The sequence below is a fragment of the Tiliqua scincoides genome, chromosome 5, assembly GCF_035046505.1.
Source record: "Tiliqua scincoides isolate rTilSci1 chromosome 5, rTilSci1.hap2, whole genome shotgun sequence".
Taxonomy (NCBI): Eukaryota; Metazoa; Chordata; class Lepidosauria; order Squamata; family Scincidae; genus Tiliqua; species Tiliqua scincoides.
The window spans coordinates 13153957-13167564 of record NC_089825.1 but is presented as its reverse complement, the minus strand read 5'-3'; the positions used below and the strand labels follow the sequence as shown (position 1 = coordinate 13167564).

Sequence of the window (13608 nt, the reverse complement as noted above, 5' to 3'; positions counted from 1 at the left end):
TGCTGAAATGTAGCCCCACACATCACACCTCTTTAACCCCAGCCAACTTTCCCCAGCTTGGGTTCCAGCATCCGGAATCATGGGCTTCTTTTCCTTTCTGCTCTGGGCTGCCACACAGTGCTTCCAGAAGCAGAAATAAATCTTCCTCCAGAGGCAGGGTTCATCCCACCAGCTAATGTCATTTGCAGGCTCCTCAAACCCATTCCCACATTGCTATGGCAAGGAGAGATGCTCTCGAGGAGAACTGAACCCATTTGCAGCAGGGCTTCCCAAAGCGTGCATCATGACACCGTAGGGCAGGTGGTGTCAAACACTTTTCATACAGTGGGCCGAACAGCATTCATAAGGCCTGTTGGAAGTGATGTCATTAAGCAGGTGATGACCCAGACACTTTTCTTCTCACTTAGGAACTCATTAGCTGCAAATAACAGAAGGGAAAATACAGAAAACTTGATCATATTTTCAAGTTTGTTACCCTGCATGTGCCCGATCTCGTCTGATCTCGGAAGCTAAGCAAGGTCAGGTCTGGTTAGTACTTGGATGGGAGACCGCCTGGGAATACTGGGTGCTGTAGGCTTATGCCATAGTCTTTCGAGACTGAAGGTTGCCAACCAACCAACCATTTTCAAGTTATATGAGACCCCAATATATATGGAGACCCCAATTATCACACAGGTTGCCCTTTCAGCAGTGATACTTCAGCACAGCTGAGCAGCTGAGAGCAGCTGATGTTGGTGCTGGGAGAGCCAGAGGGTCAAATAAAGAGCTTTCAGGGGCCACGTCCAGCCCACAGATCTTATGTTTGACACCCCTGCCTTAGGGCATCACAGCACACTCACAGGGGCACTATGGGATGTCCCTTGTGGCCCCTCCCACCTGTTGTCTGAGGCATCACCATCTTGGATCTCATGAGATCTTGTGGGATTTGAGCCATCTTGGATATCACAAGACCTTGCAAGATTCAGTATGGAAGTGCCTGGCCGGAAGAAGAGGCTGTGGGGTCACCATGACACTTTTGCCATCATTTCCATGCACCTAGAGCTATCCCTAAGGAGATGAGGGGCCTGGAACAAATCAGCCTCTCCCATGTCCTTCACATTTTGGCCGAAGCTTGACCAGTGCCTGAAGCAGTGCCTACATTTTCCACCTCCTTTTTTTCTTTTGAAAGCAAGCATGCCCCAATTCTTTCCTCCCTGCCACCATGCCCCCTTCCTTCCCTACCACTCCACATCTTCAAATGTAGGTGCAATACTGTTCCTGCCTGCTCTGGAAAGCTCATGATTGCAGCAACATCACCTCCAGCTACATCTCCAGCCCCACTGTCATGATCAAAGGTAGTAGCACTGGAGGAGTTGCCTTGAGACTCAATGCTTGGGGCCCAGGATTGGTTTGCTGCATCACCCTACCATAGGAGCTGCTCTGCATTTTGCATGCCCAGAGGTAGTGAGAGGTTAGCTCTTAAGACAGAAGGCAGAGAGTGAAATGCATTTGCCCCCTCCACTGAAATGTCCATGGAGATTTATGTGTGTGCAGAGAATGGAAAGAAAATGTACATGAGCATGTCAGACAGAGTGGGAGCAACATTTCCAATGGATCGGGTGGAGGACTTCAGGCTGCACATCTCTCTTTGCCCTTGTCCATGCAAAATGCTTGTAGGTTCACCCCAAACATAGTTAACTTGCATAATATATACAGGCTGAAAAACTAAGGGTGCAATCCTAACCCCTTATGTCAGACTTTCCAGCACTGGCATAGCGGTGCCAATGGGACATGTGCTGCATCTTGCAGTTGGGTGTCATTCACGGAGGCCTCCTCAAAGTAAGGGAATGTTTGTTCCCTTACCTCAGCGCTGCATTGCCCTTATGTCAGTGCTGGAAAGCACTGACATAAGGTGTTAGGATTGCACCCTCTGTGTGCTTTGTCTCAATGCCAAGTCAATGATTGTGCACATCTATTTTCAGTGCCGCCATCTTGCTTCGCGTAGTAGGAGTGGTGCATTCATTCACTGCTCGCCAAAACCTTTGATTTCCATCCTGACCCCATTATTCCTCTGGCTTTGCTTCGGGAGAAGCCGAATGAAAAGAATTGCCATTAACACGTACACTTGTTTTGTGTGTGGGTTTTGGTTCGGCCTTTATGATCTTTGCCGTGGAGTTTGCAGGTTGCTCCCGGGTGACACGCCGTCCCTTTCAGTCCTGGGAAAACGGCAAGCACTGTTACTCATGATTATTTGACTTCGATGGAGTCCTTGGCTCTTCTCCTTCAGAAATGGTGGTTCATCATCTTTGAAAGCTTCTTAAGGGAAGTAGAATAAATTCCCGACAACTACAACAAACTGCATGAGGCAAGCTTTTATTTGGTTCTCTAATGGTGCTCTGTTAGGGAAAGTGAATAATTAAGACAGCATGGCTTATTCCCACACTTCTCTCCCTTCTCTCTCTCTCCCCCCCTTTTTGAGGAGGTACAATATAAACGAGTCAGTAATATATGGAGGCATTAGCCGCAGCGATTTCAGAAGAAAGCATCATGTAAAACAACCTCTTTTAAATGTTTAATACAGCTGGAGAAAAAAAAGCTGTAAGAGTTGTTTACATTTGAATGCAAATGCGGGCATAAAAGAACGAGCAGAAAAGGTGTGATTTTGATCCTATAGGTCTTTTGAGCTTTCTCGAGACTGGCATTTTTCCCCGGGGTAATTTATAAACTATTATTCCCCGTTGTGAGAACATTGGCAGAGAAGAGAAAAGAGGAGCTCCAATTTTCACTCTAATGCATTTGGCGCACATCCAGAAGTCAGGGATGGGGCGGGGGAGAAAGGAACGTGTTTGCTACAGAAGTGAGATTAGGAGCTAATGCCTACATGCACAGTAATTGGTAGGGTAGGAAAAGTGACACAATCCTTGCAGCAGCGTTGTTTTTTTTTTAATGTTTGTTTAGATAGATTCCTCCATCATGCATAATAGGGTCATAAAGATGGATTGTGTTCTAGGGCTCCTGGTTTGGGTTTGTGCTCCAAGCAAACGGGCGATGAGATTATTTTTTTAAAATTAAATGACACACCAAAGATACAAATATAACAGGCAAACAAAGAAAAGGTGTGATGTTCTGATGTTGCCATTTTTCCCACCGCCCCTGCAAACGGCAGTCAATGGAGTTAAGTGTGGCAGGACAATGTCAGGAGCAATCCTAATGCGCTCTTGGACCCATGCAAGTCTTGCACTGGCCCAGGAGTGTCACAGAAGTACCATCAACCACTTTTGCACCACTCCAGAGGAAGATAGGCCAGTGCACGGATGTGCGCTGTCCTCCCTGCACCGACACAAGCACCGGGTCAGATAAAATGCGCTGGCCGAGCTTGGCTGGTGCAGGAGTCTGGGGGAGGGCGCGGGTGGGAGGGAGGCATTTCGGGGCTGGAGAAAGTGGGTGGCAGACATTCCCAGGGGTGGGTGGGCAGGGAGTGGAAGGTGGGGACAGGATCCGGCAGTTATGCCAGGTCCTAACTCCATTCCTGGGAGGCCTGATGCAGTCCTGGGCTGTTCAAATTTGCGCTACCTCTTAACCCATTGGGGCTGCTGATGCTTTACCCAGAGTAAGGGGGAGTGATTCCCCTTGCCCCGGGCTGAGCCACTTTCTGCCCCTATTCTGCCTTGGATGCAGCGCAGGCTCGCCAACCTGCCTGGTGCAGGCAGGTTAGGATTGGGCTGTTAATGTCACAGGCTTTGGACATAGGAAGTGGCCTTAGGCTGCAACCCTCTACACACTTTCCTGGGAGTAGGCCCCACTGAATCCAGTGGGACTTACTTCTGAGTAGACATGCTTAGGATTGCACTATTAGGCTCATCCATACCAAATGTGCAAAAATTCATGTAAGCAAAAACCTGCAAGAAATGAGCAGGTCTCATGGAATGATGGCATGTTAGGTTTCAAAGTTCATGCGAGTTTTCTTATCCATAAGCAGTGGCATTTCACTAGAGCTTGCGTCACTCAGTGCAGGATGCCAGTATGTCACTGCTGTGATGAGCCTCCTCCCATGCAGTGGGCAGGGCAACAGACCCTGGGCTGTGGGCGTGGTGCTGTACCATCACCCTGCCCCCACTGGTTTTTTGGCTATAACTTTTGATAGGATAGAGATATTTCAATGCCATTTGTTTCACTGCATTCTGCACGAAATTACACATCGATCGATATATAACATGATGGTATTATTCAAAAATACCAAGATTTTTAAAAATGTGGGCAAGTAGTGGTGTCAGTCCCTCCCCTCGTGCACGTCACCCCCCTTTCTTTAGGAAGTGCAAAATATGTTTATACCTCATGCGGTTTTGCTATAAAACTCTCCGATTGGGGTGAAGCAGGAAGCAGGGACTCAACATCTCAAAGTGGTGGATAGTCTGGCTAATGAAGAACTACAGTGTAGGATGTGTGGAGGTGGTTGAAAGAGATTTTGAGGAGTGTGATATGTGAATAGGTCCTTGGTCACTCATTTGTCCTTTATGACTCTCCCTCACTGTGAAGTGCAACCCACATTTCATTAAGTCCCGTGCAGGAGATGCTTGTGACGTACGAATTAGCTAGGCAGGAACAAAATTGACAGCTGTTCATCATGATTCCTATATAATGGCAAGATCAAGGCCAAAATTAAACTATGAGGACTTTTTTTTTCTTTTGAAAATCAACTGTTATTGCTGCAAACATTGAGTAAGATGGATGTTTCAGTGGTCAGAAGGCAGCTTTCTATGTTGCCAAGGCCACATTGTAGTGGTGCAAACATGCAGTTGGCCCCAAGGTGCTTGCAATGAGCTAGTGAGACAGTCAGGGCAGCAACAGCATGATTGTGCTAAGGAGTATCCCAGTGAAAAACCGTTCAGATTCACAATGATTGAAGGGGTCACAATACATTGTGATTCCAAATTTTTCACCAAATTTCTTCACCGTGCATTTAAATCACTTTGAACAGAGCTTCAGGTGCCAAGTTACAGGCATCAACACAGGATTTTCTGATCTAGGTCAAAGGTTACTGAAGTCTGAAGGGTGCAGCAGGTTTGAATAGCTACATTAACCTTTTGGGAATGTCTTAAAATAGCGCAACAGCTGAAACATGATCGTTGCATGAATGGATGCCGAGACGCCACTCTATTTCAACAGCGTCACAAATGCTCAAGAGGTATGTTAGAAATGATTGGAAATCACTAGGTGAGGAGCAATTGAGCTCCTGAAACTGCCAGGAATGTCATTGGCAACAGTTAGCTATCTCTTAGTTTATCTTCTTGCCAATGCCTCTGGTTGATTGTTTATTTACTGACTTTTTTAACACACCCTGTTTCTAAAAGCTGAAGGTGAATACACTTTCTTCATCCCATTCATTCCTATATTCCATCAGGAATATTCGTTCTCTCAGCTGCACAATCTCACAATTTGGGCACCACCAACTTGGATCTCATAGAATATCATGAGATTGAGGTGCAGACATCTTGGATCTCACAAAATCTCATGAGAGCCAAAACGGTAGTGCCTGGCTCAGCTGGGAAGAAGAGGGCATGGGGGCATAGTGACCCAAGTAAGTTTGGGAACCACTGCTATAAAGCAAGAAAGTACCATACCCATTTTACAGATTGGAAACTGAGGCCAAAACATAAGGGCTTGCCCAAGGGCACTCGCTAAGATTTCACTTGTTCCAAGAAGCTTCCAAAAAGCAACTGCAAGTGAGCTATATTCTTCCTTTGCTTGCACTCTCAGGTTGAAGAATAGTGTCGAAACATATACATCTCCCTCATAGCGAAATGAGTAAATTATTATAGGAGTGAAAAAGAGAGAGCAAGGAAACTTTCTTGCATTTCCTTTTCCAGTGCTGCTTCATAATGTACAAAGCCAACCTGAACTTGTGATTGAACTGAGAGATCAGCCCAAATCCACAAGGCATGGTTGACATCTGACCAACACACTGTCCTGTGGGATAACCACAATGTGCAGATTAAACTTCTGTTAAAGGTGCAAGAGTGGGTTAAAAGTTGGCAATTCTACTCTCACATCCATCTGCCCTGTACACCGGATAATGCTGGTTTCCAAAGGAAATAGCATAAATATATGAAGGCAGAAAACTGCCCCTGCCAAGAAGCTTTTCCTAAACTAGTAAGTAAGTTCAAATATATCATCATGCATGGTGAAACCCTGCAGTAATTCTAAACTTTCATCAGCTGATTAATCCTCATCAGGACAATGAACTCTCAACTGTAATGTCACATTGCTCGTTTGGTTTATGACTAATATCTCCTTTCCAACATGCATACTTGGATGTCCCACTCTGATCCCACTATGTGATGGGACTCTGAGTCATACGTGACCTTGAGACTGAAGTGGAACCATCTTGAAGTGCCACCTCAGACAACTGAATCATGTCCTGATCCACAGCACTGAACCACACAACCAGAGCAACCTCAAGACTCCATGATGAATAAGAAATAAAATGATGGTTACGACATCATGATGGAGAATAAAGGTTTAAAGCAAACTGCTAGCTTGTAGTCGTTGCAGATAAGTTATGGAACTCAAACATGTTCAGGAGAAGTAACGAAAACTGTTCCACCCAGAACTATTAGCAAAGATGGACAATGTCCAGAAGTAAATGTCACATTCAAAAAGCTTCTGTCATCCATCAATCAGAAGTTCAAATTTTGTGGAGGCCCAAACTAGCAGCAACTGTTACCCTGCACATACCCGATCTTGGAAGCTAAGCAGGGTCAGGCCTGGTTAGTACTTGGATGGGAGACCACCTGGGAATACCGGGTGCTGTAGGCTTATACCATAGTTTTTCGAGACTGAAGGTTGCCAACCAATTCTTGTATGCTTTCTCTGAAGTGATGCATTATGGATAATGTCAGAGTGAAGTTCATCTTTGCTTTGAATCCCCAGGATAGCTGAGGCAAATTAATTCCCCACCCTCTCTCTCACACATACATACTTGGTGTAAACATAATGCTTCTAGTTTGTTGTTAAACTTGGTTATGAGATCAAGATTGTCCTATCTGTGCCTCCTCCCTACCTTCAAGTGAGCATTTGCCTCTCACATTCAGTTTTGGAGCTAACCACAGTTAGCAATACAACTGTACCCATTTTTTCCCCCACTAACTATAATTTGTGCCAAGCCACAATTCGTAACGTACAAGCACTTTTACAAAATGAGGTTTGGACTCATGATTGCTCATGTTAGCATCTGTGCAGATGTAAGGCCTGAAGAGAACATCAGAAAAGCCTTGCTGGGTTACATCAAAGGTCATTCATTTAGCACCCTGTTCTTCGCAGTGGCAAGCCAGGGGAAGCCCACGGGCACAACACAAAGGCAATAGGAACCTATAATGGAGAGACTTCTAATGGGAGCCCCCTGTATCTCCAAAATGGAAAAGGGAAGAAAGTCCACATGAGAGAGGAGGAGGGTTCCATGAGTCAGGCTGGCACTACCAGTGCAATCAGGTGCAAGTTTACTTGGTAGTAAATTCCGCTGTGTTCAGTGAATCTTATTCCTCACTAGAGCATGCATCTGAGGGTAGCTATAATCACCTAATTACATCCAAGCTTCCCTTTCTCAACTAGAAGGAGCTTCCTCTGTAGAAAAGAACCCTTTGCAAGCAACCATATGCTTAGGAGAAAGGGCCGTGTTATATCTACACTGGGTTATCCCCATGAATGGCTCCTGTCTCCTTGCATGAGAACGAACTGCATGAATAGACTTTGGTTTGGTTCAGTCCAGCAGACAGAACTGATTTGCAACAGTCAACACTCGACCTTCCTTTTCTAATTGTTTTACCCTAACTCATCTCCTGTCCCATCCATTGGGTTCCATTTTTTAAGAGACACCAATTTTTTTAAAAAAGGTTTTTTAAAAAAAAAAAACCCTTCTGCATGAACCAAATGCAGTCAGCTTTCTATTGTAGTGTAGCATTGCCAGCAGTTTCTGGGGTTGATAAGCTCTTGTCTGTGTTTTTAATTATTTAAAGAAATCCTCAAATTCACTACATGAAGCATAAGGGATGAATAATTTACACATTATGTCATTATGTCAACAACCAGAAAAGGGTCCAATGCTAGGATGTATATATTGAGAGGGAGAGAGAAAGAGAGAGAGAGAGAAAGAGAGATTATACAGGAATAATTCCTTACATTTACACACATAATGAATTCATCAGAAGAAAGGGAACCATTTGGGGGTTAGAGGGGTGAGTTCAGACAGCGTTCCAAGGAATTACAGGGCCATACCCTCTAATTCAGCATTTCTCAGACTGTAGTCAGGACCCACTAGGGTCACGAGCCTCTTCAAAAAAGACATATTTGATCTCAAATGTAATTACACTTGTTGGGAAGAATCTGAATTAGGAGCTCAAGGCAATGGGATCTATATCCATGGCCGGCCCACACATGAGGCCAACTGTTGTGGATTATATCAGCACCAGATTACAAGGGATCCGAGGCGGTAGTGGATTTGGGGTGCTTTCACCCTGCTGCCATCACCTCCCTCCCTCCTGCTGCCAATGCAAGAAGCAGATCATTCCCCTCTGCATCATGCTCCTTGCATGCTACCATCCAATCCAGAAGTGCAGGACTTCCAGATTTATTTACAGAGACAGTGCGTGCCCATGTATCCGGAAGTCCCTCACATGCTGTACCTGTAGATGAAACAGGAAGTCCTGCACTTCTGGGTTTGATGGCAGAGTGCAAGAAGCATGCTTAGGGTTTTCAATTTTTTTTAGCACAGAGGTGGCAGACTGAGATGGCGTCAAGTGGCTTTCTAAGCACATGCTTTGCATAAGACCTTCCCTGCCCTGGCAGATCCCTGGCAGCTATTCTAGGCAGGGCTGGGAAACACCTGTCTAAAACTCTAGAGAACTTCTTCCAGGCAGTGGAGACAATCCAGAGCTAGATGGGTTAATGATCTGACTCACAGCTTCATAGGCATGTGAAGTGTAGGTGAAATCCTTTGACAGTCCCTTACAGTGGCACTGCAACTCTGTGTCAATGGAATGTAATATTAAATACTTCCTTCAGCAAGAGGGCCATCTCAGTTCATTACCGTCTAGAACAGATGACTTTAATCTAATTCACAGACTAAAAAGGGAATCACCACCCACACCTATCGCCTAGTAGCACCTCTTGGATTTATTTGATACGCAAATTAATTTATCTTGCCCATAATTAATCATCCCCTCTTCCACCATAACACAAGTACAATGTCATTTACAGTTCCTTTATGCATTTTGCCATCAGTTCAGCAAAGTGATGTTTCCAGTAATTAAGAGAAAATATTACATTAAATGATTAGGATATACGTGTAAGGGGAATCCTCCAGTTCAGGGGCGAAACCGATCCAATTTTCTGAGTAATCAAGCCCACAAAATGGTTATTCTCCCAAAATAAAAAAAAAGACAGTAGGTTGAAGGCGCTTTAGAACTGCATCTTTAAGAATGTAAGAACATAAGAAGAGCCCTGCTGGATCAGGCCAAAGCCCCATCTAGTCCAGCTTCCTGTATCTCACAATGGCCCACCAAATGCCCCAGGGAGCACACCAGATAGCAAGAGACCTGCAAGGCATCCTGGGAATTGTAGTTAAGAACATAAGAACAGCCCCAGTGGCTCAGGCCATAGGCCCATCTAGTCCAGCTTCCTGTATCTCACAGTGGCCCACCAAATGCCCCAGGGAGCACACGTCTTCTGCTGTTCCACACGCATTTTCTGCTTTCTTGTAGCAGCTGTTCAGGCCTCCTGTAATTTTGAGGGTAGAGAGCATGTCTAGGCCCAATGAAGCAATATGCAAAAACATATATCCCAAGATGTATTGAGAAATCCTTCCAAAGACAGACAGAAGAGCCTATAACAGTTTGGAGCAATGGTTCCCAAATGTACCTGGTCACAGCATCCTTCTTTTATGGCACCTGAAATCACATGAGATCTGTGCAAGATCTCACAAGAATCATGCAAGTTGCCACACTATCTTGGGTTGGCCAAGATGACAGCATCTGGGAGAGTCAGAAGAAGAGGTCACCAAGGACATCCCGGTGTCCCCTGTGAATTTGCTGCTTGGGAACCACTGTTAGAAGGGTAAATGTATTTCTCTATGTTACATCTTAGAGGACTGGGAGTGGGAAATTTGTAATTAAAGATTGCTTATTTACCAAGACCTGGACTTGGGACTCCTTGCCAAACAGGGACCACTGATCAGACTCAGTGTAGGTCTTTTTCATGAAGGTCCTTCTGTTGCAAGGCTGAAGAAAGCAACTGAGAACGACTCGGTACTCAAGGGTGAAGGTTCACAGACTTTTATTTGAATTGTATACAATTGGCCCACGGAACTCATGTCACAAAGCATGGAGCCCCATCTGAATGCTGGTCCTTAACCTTTATACCTCTCACAGCCCTTTGTCCTCAATTCTAGACTTCTCATTCGCTGAAGATTTGACATCATAGATGGGGCTAACACTTAATAGGCTAGAGATAACCTTAGAGACACCTCATAGGTGAGTTTCAAGTTACAGGTTTCCAAAAAAGGTGAAATTAAACAATTAAACATATTGAATTACAAAGTTTTTAAGAACCAGCAGGGATGCTATAATATCATTTTATCCAGTACTGACCCTTACTTACATCTATCAATCCAATTAGGGACTTCCTTGACAGGTCTCCTGGATTTTGGTTACACTTTAGGGCAAAGACTATTTTTCCTATATGTGTCTTTTCCTTTGAAAGCATGGAAGAATAACAATTTAAAACTATAAACGAACACAGGCAGACTGTCCTTGCTAAGACTGCCAAGTTGGGGCCTATCTGCTCGTTACCTAGCAATTTTATCTATTTGCATTCCAAGGTGTTTACACCTAAGCAGCTCTGTGAGAATACAATTTTTCCTTTAAATGAAGTCAAACAGCCTCTTCTAGTCTGTGTTTTTCTATACTTTTGCAGTGTGGCTTTTGCTTTTACTCAAATGCTATGTCACCCTGGTCATCCTGCCTGCCACCTTCCATCACTTCAAGTCTGTCATTTGCATTATCTGCATAATATCTTTGCCTCCAGACTGGAAAGTAAAGAGACCCCAGAGCTTCCCAGAAACCTGTGAATGTTTTATCCCCTTTCATACTCTAGCAAGCTATTGTTTTCACTTAGTAATGAACCTGTTGGGATGACCTGCAAAAACGGAGCCAGGGACGAAATGTCAGCCTGCCGCCAAAGAAGTTGTTAGTTATTTGAGACGGGTATGTGAACTTCATCCCTCCCCTCCTCCAAAGCTTCTGGTTATGTGCACCTCTCCTCTGTCCATTCTCTCTCCCTCAGATTCCTCCCTCAGGCTCTGTCCTCTTGCCCTCATTCCTCTCAGCTGCTCCCTCTTTCAACATACTTTCTGCCTCCTCATTTCCTAGGCCCTGGTTGTTCTACCTCTTATCCCCTAGGTTTTTCTCTTTGCCTTGCCCTCCTCTAGGATCTGCTGATGGCAGTCCAGGGTCTTTGGGATCAGAACAGTTCTACTAATGGCAGACATATATCCTTTTCCTTGCAGCATCCTGTAATAGGAAGAGAGCACTGTAGATCATTGCCCTAGATTTTATCACTCCACTCATACACCACCACAAGTCCTTTAGGACAGCATTTCTCAACCAGTGGTATTCATACCACCAATGGTAAAACATAAGAACATAAGAAGAGCCCTGCTGGATCAGGCCAAAGGCCCATCTAGTCCAGCTTCCTGTATCTCACAGTGGCCCACCAGATACTTCAGGGAACACACAAGACAACAGACACAACCTGCGTCCTGGTGCCCTCCCCTGCATCTGGCAATCAGAGGCAGCCTGCCTCTAAAACCAAGAGCTTGCACATACCTACTATGACTTGTAACCCGTAATGAACTTTTCCTCCAGAAATTTGTCCAATCCCCTCTTAAAGGCATCCAGGCAAGATGCCATCACTACTTCCTATGGCAAAGGGTTCCACAAACTAATTTCACGCTGGGTAAAGAAATATGTGTCCGGTGGTATGCACGGGTCACCCCCCCCCCCCCCGAATCTGGCAGTGAGATCAGCAATGCAGCAGTAGGAGTCTTGGCTTGGTGGGCTGAGCTCCAGTGTGCACTTTTTGGATGCTCAAAAAAATCCTCCTGTCTGTCCTGAACCTCTTACCAGTATTTGGCATGCTGAGTCTGGCCTCCCAATCTGCAAGTAATTGGCGATGACCAACATTGAGAGACCAACATTGAGAAAGGCTGCCTTAGGACATCAGAATATAGAAACTCCAATGGCTTCTTGTTAAATGTCTTTTCAGGAATCTCAGACAAAATTTAGGCAAAGGTATATGTGAATTAATACGAAACCATTCAGCCAGGCGCTGAGTTACTCCTAGTCTTCACAGCAGCTCTAATATGGTTCTCACAAATTGATTTAATTTCTCCTTTGTCTGTTTTCCCCTCCGCAGTGGTCTCTTGTGGTTCTGCTGAGTATCTGTTAGTTAAATGAAGGCTGAAACCATCACTTTGAGTCTTTCTAGGGAAGATCTTCCTTAATAGTGTCTGAAAGATGCTGATACACTGTTTTCCTCCATTCATGTTCTATTTCCCCTGAGGGTGAGCTCTGCAACCATTCTATTCCCCCCTGCTATTTTCCGACCACGGACGGAAACAGCCTCTTCCTTTGCATTTTCTACTGTGCGAGCAGCTTTCTGATTCAAGCACTGGGATGCATCTGCTAGTAGGGCTTGGGTTCAAACCTGTTCAGTCAGCAAGAAACTTTCTCAACAGCTTGGGACCAGCGTATTTGAGAGACCGCCTTCTCCCATATAGTCCGGTCTGTTCTCTGCGAACATCAGAGGGGGCCCTATTGATTGTGCTGCCATTAAGAGAGGTGAAGGGGACGGCGGCCAGAAACAGGGCCTTCTCGGTGGTGGAACCGACATTATGGAACTCTCTCCCCTTCGAATTGAGGACAGCCTCCTCACTATTAACTTTCTGATGAGGCCTGAAGACTTTTTTATTTAGGAAAGCCTTTGAGACCTTATAATGGCTGCTTTTATTAATTTAATGTTTTTGCTGTGCGTTTTATTGCTGACTGCTGTGTATTTTATATTGTTTGTTTTTAATGGTTTTATAATGTTTTTATCTGTATTTTATATTGTATTTTAATCTATTGATTGTGAGCCGCCTTGGGTGCCCTTTGGGGAGAAAGGCGGAGTATGAATCAAATAAATAAATAAATAAATAAATAAATAAATAAATAAAACAAAACTCAGGGTGGAACTGACATGGAGTTTGACTTACTCCACATCTTGGCTTGCTTCTGCCAAAGGTTTTCCACATGGAGTGGAAACACTCCACGTATTTCACAGGTAATAATCAGGCAGTCTGATTTCTCAAGATCATCTCACACAGTATTGAGCAAAGCTTTGGGGGTTCCCCTGAATTTTTATTAAGGCTGCATGTTATAGCAGTGGTGCGGAGCTTTAATTGCCCATCCGCCACCACAGATTGTGGTAGCCATTATTGCCTCAGAACGGAAGTTCTCAAGTTAGCTAAGTTCTGGAGTAAAAGCCAATAAGTGCTGCAGGGCAGCCCAATCCTCAGCTGCCCCAGCGTCATGCAAAATG

General features: G+C 44.8%; 1 pseudogene; it reads left to right on the top strand.

The window, feature by feature from the left end:
- Window positions 1-458: 458 nt before the first annotated feature.
- Window positions 459-577, top strand: LOC136654573 (5S ribosomal RNA; annotated as a pseudogene).
- The last annotated feature ends 13031 nt before the right edge of the window (window positions 578-13608 follow it).